The following is a 9,704-nucleotide window of genomic DNA, read 5'->3' on the forward strand; positions in this document are numbered from 1 at the left end:
CGTAATCACGAAACTTCTAAGTATCAGAGTGTGGTGTCGTCTTGACTTGCCTTATCTGTCTCATAGGTAGATGTGGCATCTTCTCTGGAAGTACTCTTCCTCCATCCAGGGGTGGTATCTTTAACTGGTGGAGATGCACAAGGTAATGTATCAATTTCACTTGAAGCTTACTTGTAGTTTCAGGCTTGGTCAAGCGCGATACAAACCATGTAGTAGGAGTCCCCCAAGTCGCCGAGCTAGGGGGTCTGCTGAAAGAGGTGACAGACAAGGTAAGCAATCAGAGCTCCGACTGATTGTTCACCTTCTCCCCATCTTGCAGCAGCATGAAGGATAAAGAGAAGAAAAATGAGAAGAGATGATATGAGGTACTTTTGCTTTTGAAGAAGTAACTTTCCACAGGCTTATTCTTGAACTGAGCTGGAGGGTTTTCTGGTTTCCTCCAGAGTATAAGGCCGACTGAAGAATTTGAGGGTCAAAACAAGTCCATCAAATCTAGAGTACGTTCCACCCTGCTGATATGGGATACTTTTGCTTTTGACAGAGTAATGGATGTATCGGCACGTGTGCTGTTACGCTTGTCTCCACATGCTTCCTTGTATCCTTCGCACTTGCCCTATCTGTTCCTCAAGCAGATGCGGAATCTTCCCTGGAAACATAAGATGTTGAAGATGAGTACTCGAGAGCAATGCCAGGTAAGTAATCAGGTAAGGGGTTCCAGGCAGTCAGTTCCTGGCTGGAAGCTTGATTCCAAGTGCTGACTGATTGCTCTCTTTCTCCTTGTCTTGCAGGTAAAAACAAGGTCAAAAGAAAAAACAGGGAAAAAGCATGATATGGGATACTCTTGCTTTTAACCCTGATGATATGAGATATTCTTGCTCTAGTATAGCTTGTTTGCAGAGGTATTATCGGGGGGAAAGAAAGCTGAATATTTCGAAAGGCTTTGTTGGGAGTGCCCTCTCAGATATGATGAAGGGTTGAGCATTTTTGCAGGTCTGCCTGTCCGTTGGGGATGGAGGTCGACATATATAGGAGTCTCCCTAACAACAAGTAGTAATGCTATTCCTTTACCCTGCTTGGTCATAGCACGGTAGTGGGAGCTGCCAGTTTCACATGTTTTAACTCTGTCAGAGCACTTTGAAAAAGTGGTCTGTGGTATCTGGCTCTCGAGATTCGGAGAACGATGCCTCTTCGATTTTTGAGAAAGCAATCATGTTGGGGGTCTGACTCTCGAGATTCGGAGAGCAGTGTCTCTTCGATTTTTGAGGAAGTAATCATGTTGGGAGTCTGGCTCTCGAGATTCGGAGGGCGGTGCCTCTTCGATTTTGGAGCAAGCAATCTTGTTGGGAGTGTTGTCTCGAATGTGAGTAAAGGTTGGACATGTTTGCTAGTCTACCTTGCCACGAAGCACAAAGGTTGACACATAGGGACTTTCCAATTATCCAGCAATGGTACTGTTCCTTTACCCTCTCTTCGATTTTGAGAAAGTAGTCATGTTGGGAGTCTGGCTCTCGAGATTCGGAGGACGGTGCCTCTTCGATTTTGGAGCAAGCAATCTTGTTGGGACTGTTTTCTCGAATGTGAGTAAAGGTTGGGCATGTTTGCTAGTCTACCTTGCCACGAAGCACAGAGGTTGACACACAGGGACTTTCCAATTATCCAGCAGTGGTACTGTTCCTTTACCATTGTGGGTAATAATATGGTAGCTAGACCTTCAAAATTTATGTGTCTAAACTTTGTTAGTGCTGTTTCTTTGCTATTCTTTTACATTTCTTGGTCAGAGCGATGTAGTGGGAGCTGCAAGCTTCACGTGCTCAACTTTGGCAGAGAACTTTGGCAAAGTGATCTGTGGTACCCATGAGTTATTGTTGCGTGTGGGAAGTGGGTGATTGAACAGTAAGATTCATGTGCTTTCTACTTCACCAGAAGTCTTCGACAGAATGCCCATAATTTCTGCAAAGCTGAGTGTGCGTGTGACAGGTGCTGACAAGGCTAGAAAAGTAGGTGCCTCTTTGATTTCTGAGATCGGCCCTCGTGGTCTCTGAGCAGCCCAGCTTTTGAGAAAGCGAGCGCCTCTTCGATTGATTCGGAGAACGGTGCCTCACCGATTTTTGAGAAAGCAATCATGCTGGGGGTCTGGCTCTCGAGATTCGGGGAGCAGTGTCTCTTCGATTTTTGAGAAAGTAATCATGTTGGGAGAGTGGCTCTCGAGATTCGGAGGGCGGTGCCTCTTCGATTTTGGAGCAAGCAATCTTGTTGGGGGTGTTTTCTCGAATGTGAGTAAAGGTTGGGCATGTTTGCTAGTCTACCTTGCCACGAAGCACAGAGGTTGACACACAGGGACTTTCCAATTATCCAGCAATGGTACTGTTCCTTTACCCTCTCTTCGATTTTTAAGAAAGTAGTCATGTTGGGAGTCTGGCTCTTTAGATTCGGAGGACGGTGCCTCTTCGATTTTGGAGCAAGCAATCTTATTGGGAGTGTTTTCTCGAATGTGAGTAAAGGTTGGGCATGTTTGCTAGTCTACCTTGCCACGAAGCACAGAGGTTGACATACATGGACTTTCCAATTATCCAGCAGTGGTACTGTTCCTTTACCCTTGTGGGTAATAATATGGTAGCTAGACCTTCAAAATTTATGGGTCTAAACTTTGTTAGTGCTGTTTCTTTGCTATTCTTTTACCCTTCTTGGTCAGAGCGATGTAGTGGGAGCTGCAAGCTTCACGTGCTCAACTTTGGCAGAGAACTTTGGCAAAGTTATCTGTGGTACCCATGAGCTATTGTTGCGTGTGGGAAGTGGGTGATTGAACAGTAAGATTCATGTGTTTTCTACTTCCCCAGAAGTCTTTGACAGAATGCCCATAATTTCCGCAAAGCTGAGTGTGCGTGTGACAGGTGCTGACAAGGCTGGAAAAGTAGGTGCCTCTTCGATTTCTGAGATCGGCCCTCGTGGTCTCTAGGGAGCCCAGCTTTTGAGAAAGCGAGCGCCTCTTCGATTTCTGAGATCGGCCTTCGTGGTCTTTGAGCAGCCCAACTTTTGAGAAAGCAAACGGCTCTTCGATTTCTGAGATCAACCCTCGTGATCTCTAAGCAGCCCAGCTTTTGAGAAAGCAAACGCCTCTTCGATTTCTGAGCAGGCGCCTCTTTGATTTCTGAAGCTCCGTCGAGTGCAGATTTTTATAGGGGCTGGCATTAAGTTCCAAAGCACACTTGAATCTCCACCAGTAGAAGCTTCATTCTTGCACTTCTAAGATCTTGATTTGTCGGACCTCTTCTCTCTTCAACACCTTTGAAAATGTCTGGCCCCTCCGACCGTCGTTTTGACTTGAACCTTGTTGAAGAGGCAGCCCCGCCTTCTCCAGACAACATATGGCGCCCATCCTTCGTCTCCCCAACTGGTCCTCTTACCGTTGGGGATTCCGTGATGAAGAATGATATGACCGCTGCGGTGGTGGCCAGGAACCTTCTCACTCCCAAAGATAACAGACTACTTTCCAAACGGTCTGATGAGTTAGCTGTTAAGGATTCGCTGGCTCTCAGTGTTCAGTGTGCAGGTTCTGTGTCTAATATGGCACAACGCCTATTTGCTCGAACCCGCCAAGTTGAATCATTGGCGGCTGAAGTGATGAGTCTCAAACAGGAGATTAGAGGGCTCAAGCATGAGAATAAACAGTTGCACCGGCTCGCACATGACTATGCTACAAACATGAAAAGGAAGCTTGACCAGATGAAGGAAACTGATGGTCAGGTTTTACTTGATCATCAGAGATTTGTGGGTTTGTTCCAAAGGCATTTATTGCCTTCGTCTTCTGGGGCTGTACCGCGTAATGAAGCTCCAAATGATCAACCTCTGATGCCTCCTCCTTCTAGGGTTCTGTCCAGTACTGAGGCTCCAAATGATCCCCCTCCGGTGCCTTCTCTTTCTGGGGCTCTACCGACTGCTGAGACTTCTCCTAAGCAACCTTTGTGAAGGCTCCCTCTTGTGTGTTTATTTTGACTCATGTATATGTACATATTTGTAGCTTATCGGGGATATCAATAAATAAGCTTTCCTTCATTTCAACGTATTGTGTTAAATACACCAAAGCCTTCTTCGCTAAGTTCTTTGAATTTTCTTTTGTTGAAGCTTGTATGTTGAAGCTTTCTGAGTGGAGCATGTAGGTTGGGGTAGTGTTCCCTTAATTTCCCGAGTGAGGAAAACTTCTTGGTTGGAGACTTGGAAAATCCAAGTCACTGAGTGGGATCGGCTATATGAATCTTAGAACGCCATTGTGCTCGATCCTGTGTCATGTCCTTCGTTAGATCCAAGTACTCTAAGTCTTTTCTTAGAGTCTCTTCCAAAGTTTTCCTAGGTCTTCCTCTACCCCTTCGGCCCTGAACCTCTGTCCCATAGTCGCATCTTCTAATCGGAGCGTCAGTAGGCCTTCTTTGCACATGTCCAAACCACCGTAACCGATTTTCTCTCATCTTTCCTTCAATTTCGGCTACTCCTACTTTACCCCGGATATCCTCATTCCTAATCTTATCCTTTCTCGTGTGCCCACACATCCAACGAAGCATCCTCATCTCCGCTACACCCATTTTGTGTACGTGTTGATGTTTCACCGCCCAACATTCTGTGCCATACAGCATTGCCGGCCTTATTGCCGTCCTATAAAATTTTCCCTTGAGCTTCAGTGGCATACGGCGGTCACACAACACGCCGGATGCACTCTTCCACTTCATCCATCCAGCTTGTATTCTATGGTTGAGATCTCCATCTAATTCTCCGTTCTTTTGCAAGATAGATCCTAGGTAACGAAAACGGTCGCTCTTTGGTATTTCTTGATCTCCGATCCTCACCCCTAACTCGTTTTGGCCTCCATTTGCACTGAACTTGCACTCCATATATTCTGTCTTTGATCGGCTGAGGCGAAGACCTTTAGATTCCAACACTTCTCTCCAAAGGTTAAGCTTTGCATTTACCCCTTCCTGAGTTTCATCTATCAACACTATATCGTCTGCGAAAAGCATACACCAAGGAATATCATCTTGAATATGTCCTGTTAACTCATCCATTACCAACGCAAAAAGGTAAGGACTTAAGGATGAGCCTTGATGTAATCCTACAGTTATGGGAAAGCTTTCGGTTTGTCCTTCATGAGTTCTTACGGCGGCCTTTGCTCCTTCATACATATCCTTTATAGCTTGGATATATGCTACTCGTACTCCTTTCTTCTCTAAAATCCTCCAAAGAATGTCTCTTGGGACCCTATCATACGCTTTTTCCAAATCTATAAAGACCATGTGTAAATCCTTTTTCCCATCTCTATATCTTTCCATCAATCTTCGTAAGAGATAGATTGCCTCCATGGTTGAGCGCCCTGGCATGAACCCGAATTGGTTGTCCGAAACCCGTGTCTCTTGCCTCAATCTATGCTCAATGACTCTCTCCCAGAGCTTCATTGTATGACTCATTAGCTTAATACCCCTATAGTTCATGCAATTTTGTACGTCGCCCTTATTCTTGTAGATAGGCACCAAAGTGCTCGTTCGCCACTCATTTGGCATCTTCTTCGTTTTCAAAATCCTATTGAAAAGGTCAGTGAGCCATGTTATACCTGTCTCTCCCAAAACTTTCCACACTTCGATTGGTATATCGTCTGGGCCTATTGCTTTTCTATGCTTCATCTTCTTCAAAGCTACAACCACTTCTTCCTTCCGGATTCGACGATAAAAGGAGTAGTTTCTACACTCTTCTGAGTTACTCAACTCCCCTAAAGAAGCACTCCTTTCATGTCCTTCATTGAAAAGATTATGAAAATAACCTCTCCATCTGTCTTTAACCGCGTTCTCTGTAGCAAGAACCTTTCCATCCTCATCCTTGATGCACCTCACTTGGTTTAGGTCCCTTGTCTTCTTTTCCCTTGCTCTAGCTAGTTTATAGATATCCAACTCTCCTTCTTTGGTATCTAGTCGTTTATACATATCGTCGTAAGCCGCTAACTTAGCTTCTCTGACAGCTTTCTTCGCCTCTTGCTTCGCTTTTCTATACCTTTCACCATTTTCATCGGTCCTCTCCTTGTATAAGGCTTTACAACATTCCTTCTTAGCCTTCACCTTTGTTTGTACCTCCTCATTCCACCACCAAGATTCCTTTTGGTGTGGGGCAAAGCCCTTGGACTCTCCTAATACCTCTTTTGCTACTTTTCGGATACAACTAGCCATGGAATCCCACATTTGGCTAGCTTCCCCCTCTCTATCCCACACACATTGGGTGATTACCTTCTCTTTGAAAATGGCTTGTTTTTCTTCTTTTAGATTCCACCATCTAGTTCTTGGGCACTTCCAAGTCTTGTTCTTTTGTCTTACTCTTTTGATATGTACATCCATCACCAACAAGCGATGTTGATTAGCCACGCTCTCTCCTGGTATAACTTTGCAATCCTTACAAGTTATACGATCCCCTTTCCTCATTAGAAGAAAATCTATTTGTGTTTTTGACGACCCACTCTTGTAGGTGATCACATGTTCTTCTCTCTTCTTAAAGAAGGTGTTGGCTAAGAAGAGATCATATGCCATTGCAAAATCCAAGATAGCTTCCCCATCCTCGTTTCTCTCCCCAAAACCATGGCCACCATGAAAACCTCCATAGTTGCCTGTCTCCCTGCCCACGTGTCCATTTAAATCTCCTCCTATAAATAACTTCTCCGTCTGAGCAATTCCTTGCACCAAGTCTCCAAGATCTTCCCAAAATTTCTCCTTCGAACTCGTATCCAACCCTACTTGAGGTGCGTACGCACTAATCACATTGATAAGTTCTTGTCCTATTACAATCTTGATTGCCATGATTCTATCTCCTACCCTCTTGACATCTACAACATCTTGTACCAAGGTCTTGTCCACGATGATGCCAACACCGTTTCTCGTTCTATTTGTGCCCGAATACCAAAGTTTAAACAAAAAAAAAAAAAAAAAAAAACCAAATACAATCAAGTATCACCTATTTATCAGACTGATTGAACTATTTCTTAAACTGTTCTTCAACTAGTTATGGATATGTTTCTTTTGCACAGTAAGAAAACAGAAACAAATAATATCCAATATAAAAGTCTGAAATTATTAACTCACCATCGTTGACATTTTTTGCACAACAAGACAGAAATGTTCCCTTGTATTTGCTCTTAATAAAAGTACCATCAATGAATAACATCAGGCGACAAAACATGAAACCTTTAATCCATGCATCATAAGCAATAAACAAACGAAGAAATCTATTGCTCTCCGATACAACTTCAACCTCAAAAACAAATCCAGGATTGCTTGAACGAACAGATTCAACATACCAAGGCAATAACTTGTAAACATCAACATCATCACCATTTAACCCAAAAACTGCCATCTGTTTGCCAAAATATGCAGTAGAATAATCAATATCTAATCCATAAAACTGTTTTAAGTTTGAAATGATCTCTTTCGGTTTAATAAGAGGAGTTGACTGAACCTTATCCTTGATGAGAGAAGCAACAAACTGTCGTCCAACAACTTTGTTTTTCTTCTTTCGAATCATACCCTTGCATGTATGCAGATTATGCAACTTCCGAATAACAAAAAAGTCATTAATATCACACTTGGATGCATACACACGCCAAAGACAACCTTCAGATGCCTTCTAATAACACTTTGCACTAATGCGATTCTTATCATTCTTCAAATACTTCAAATCAAAACCACATTCAACAGAAAACTTCTTCAACTTATCTCGGAAATCAACACAACCTCCCTTAAAGACTTGCCCCTCAGATTCTATGTAATTGTCTCATTCACATGACATATAAGCTTTCCGTAGGTAACTAAATTATGGAACTATCACATTTATCTATAACCAATATTTCTATAATCGATTTCCTAACAACATTAAGAACCATCAGCATGTTCAGAACATCGGCATCACAATCTAACACGCAATTAGGATTTTCATTCAAACCATATCTCATCTCAAAACAACCAACTCTCAAACCCTTAAACCTAGAACAAAGATCAATGCAAATCTGATTGAAGGTAGAAGTTGATAAAATAGAACTAACAACGCATAAACCACCATATGTAAACCGAGCAAGTTTACCATTCTCCATAACTATTTATTAATAATTAACAATTGTTTATTAATATGTTGCAAATCTAAATTCCAATCTTTGTAAAACAAATCAGTACCTAATAGTTAAACAATATGCATATAAAGTGAACAAAAATAACACTATTTATAAAACACAACAATCACAAAAAATAAAAAATAAAAAACAAAGAGTAAATTGAAATATCCACTGTTTCGTAAAAAAAGGAACACTATTTCTGAAAAATGTTAAAAACATAAAATGTGATGAACACCTATTAGTTAAACAATATACATATAAGGTGAAAAAAAATTACACTATTTATAAAACACATCAATCACAAAAACAAAAAAGTAAACTGAAATATTAACTGTTTCATAAACAAAAAGAACACTATTTCTGAAAAATGTTATAAACATCAAATGTGATTAACACCTATTAGTTAAATAATATAATATGAAGTGAACAAAAATTACACTAGTTATAAAACACAACAATCACAAAAACAAAAAATAAACTGAAATATCCACTGTTTCATAAAAAAGAACACTATTTCTGAAAAATGTTAACAACATCAAATGTGATGAATACGAATTAATTCATAATAAATTTCTAAAAAAGGAAAACAAAATCAAGATGACCAATATACAATATAAACAAAACAAAACAAAAAAAAAATCAAAACTTACCTGAGATTCTTCGAAATAAGATACTCCTAACTGAAAATTTCACAAACCGGAATCAATCTGCTAATTTGAAAACAAATCAACAACAATATATAAGTCAAATAAAAAGCTAAGCGTATTACATGCAAAAACAAATTCAAAATTGAATTCAATTAAAAAACAAAAAAACAAATCAAAACTTACCTGAGATTCTTCGAAATAAGAAACTCTTATCTGAAAATTTCACAAACCGGAATCAATCTGCTAATCTGAAAACAAATAAACAACAATATATAAAGTCAAATAAAAAGTGAAGCATATTACATGCAAAAATGAATTCAAAATCGAATTCGAATTAAAAAAAAAAATCGAATTCAAAATCAAATACAAAACTGCAAAAACAATGTTGATTACCTCCAAATGAAAATCTAACCAAATATGAAAGACGATCACTCCAGTTAAAATATTCAAGCACAACAAACAACACCGATGACAACGATTCGATAGAATCTCAAAATATGCAACCACTGCAAATCTGTTCTGAAACAAAGGTTTATTCTGGAAAAATCCCCCTAACAAGGATGAAGAACAATGGCGATCACGATTTCAAAATGCGCTCTCAACATTCGTCGGCAAGCATTACTCAAACCACTCAACCAGATTTATAAAAAAATTGAAAATCTCTTTGAAATTGGTCTGCAAAAATTAAAATTCAATTAGTTTATAGGTTCGGCTAACGCCAAATGCCAAACTGACTAATCTAACAGAATAGTTAAATTAGGTTAACCACATCCGCTAGGGGTAAAATTGACAAACCACCATGTTATTTAGTCTGGGCTATTGTATTTGGGCTGATATAGAAATGGGCTTTGTACTAACCATTAAATAAACTTTCAATGTGGTTTTTGGTTAGAAGTTAAACTTTTCAAGCCCTTTTGATTAGTTTTCCT

The 9,704-nt window shown here is 40.4% G+C and overlaps 1 long non-coding RNA gene across 1 annotated transcript; it reads right to left on the minus strand.

Moving 5' to 3' along the window:
• Positions 1–7,157: 7,157 nt before the first annotated feature.
• LOC139189061 (uncharacterized) lies at positions 7,158–9,465 on the minus strand. Its single transcript, XR_011572549.1, has 5 exons — positions 9,169–9,465; positions 8,959–9,023; positions 8,779–8,835; positions 7,480–7,572; positions 7,158–7,377 (listed from the first exon to the last, which is right to left on the minus strand). It is a non-coding gene; the product is annotated as an uncharacterized lncRNA (long non-coding RNA).
• Between the last annotated feature and the right edge of the window lie 239 nt (positions 9,466–9,704).

The sequence above is a fragment of the Malus domestica genome, chromosome 10 (assembly GCF_042453785.1).
Source record: "Malus domestica chromosome 10, GDT2T_hap1".
NCBI classification, from domain to species: Eukaryota; Viridiplantae; Streptophyta; class Magnoliopsida; order Rosales; family Rosaceae; genus Malus; species Malus domestica.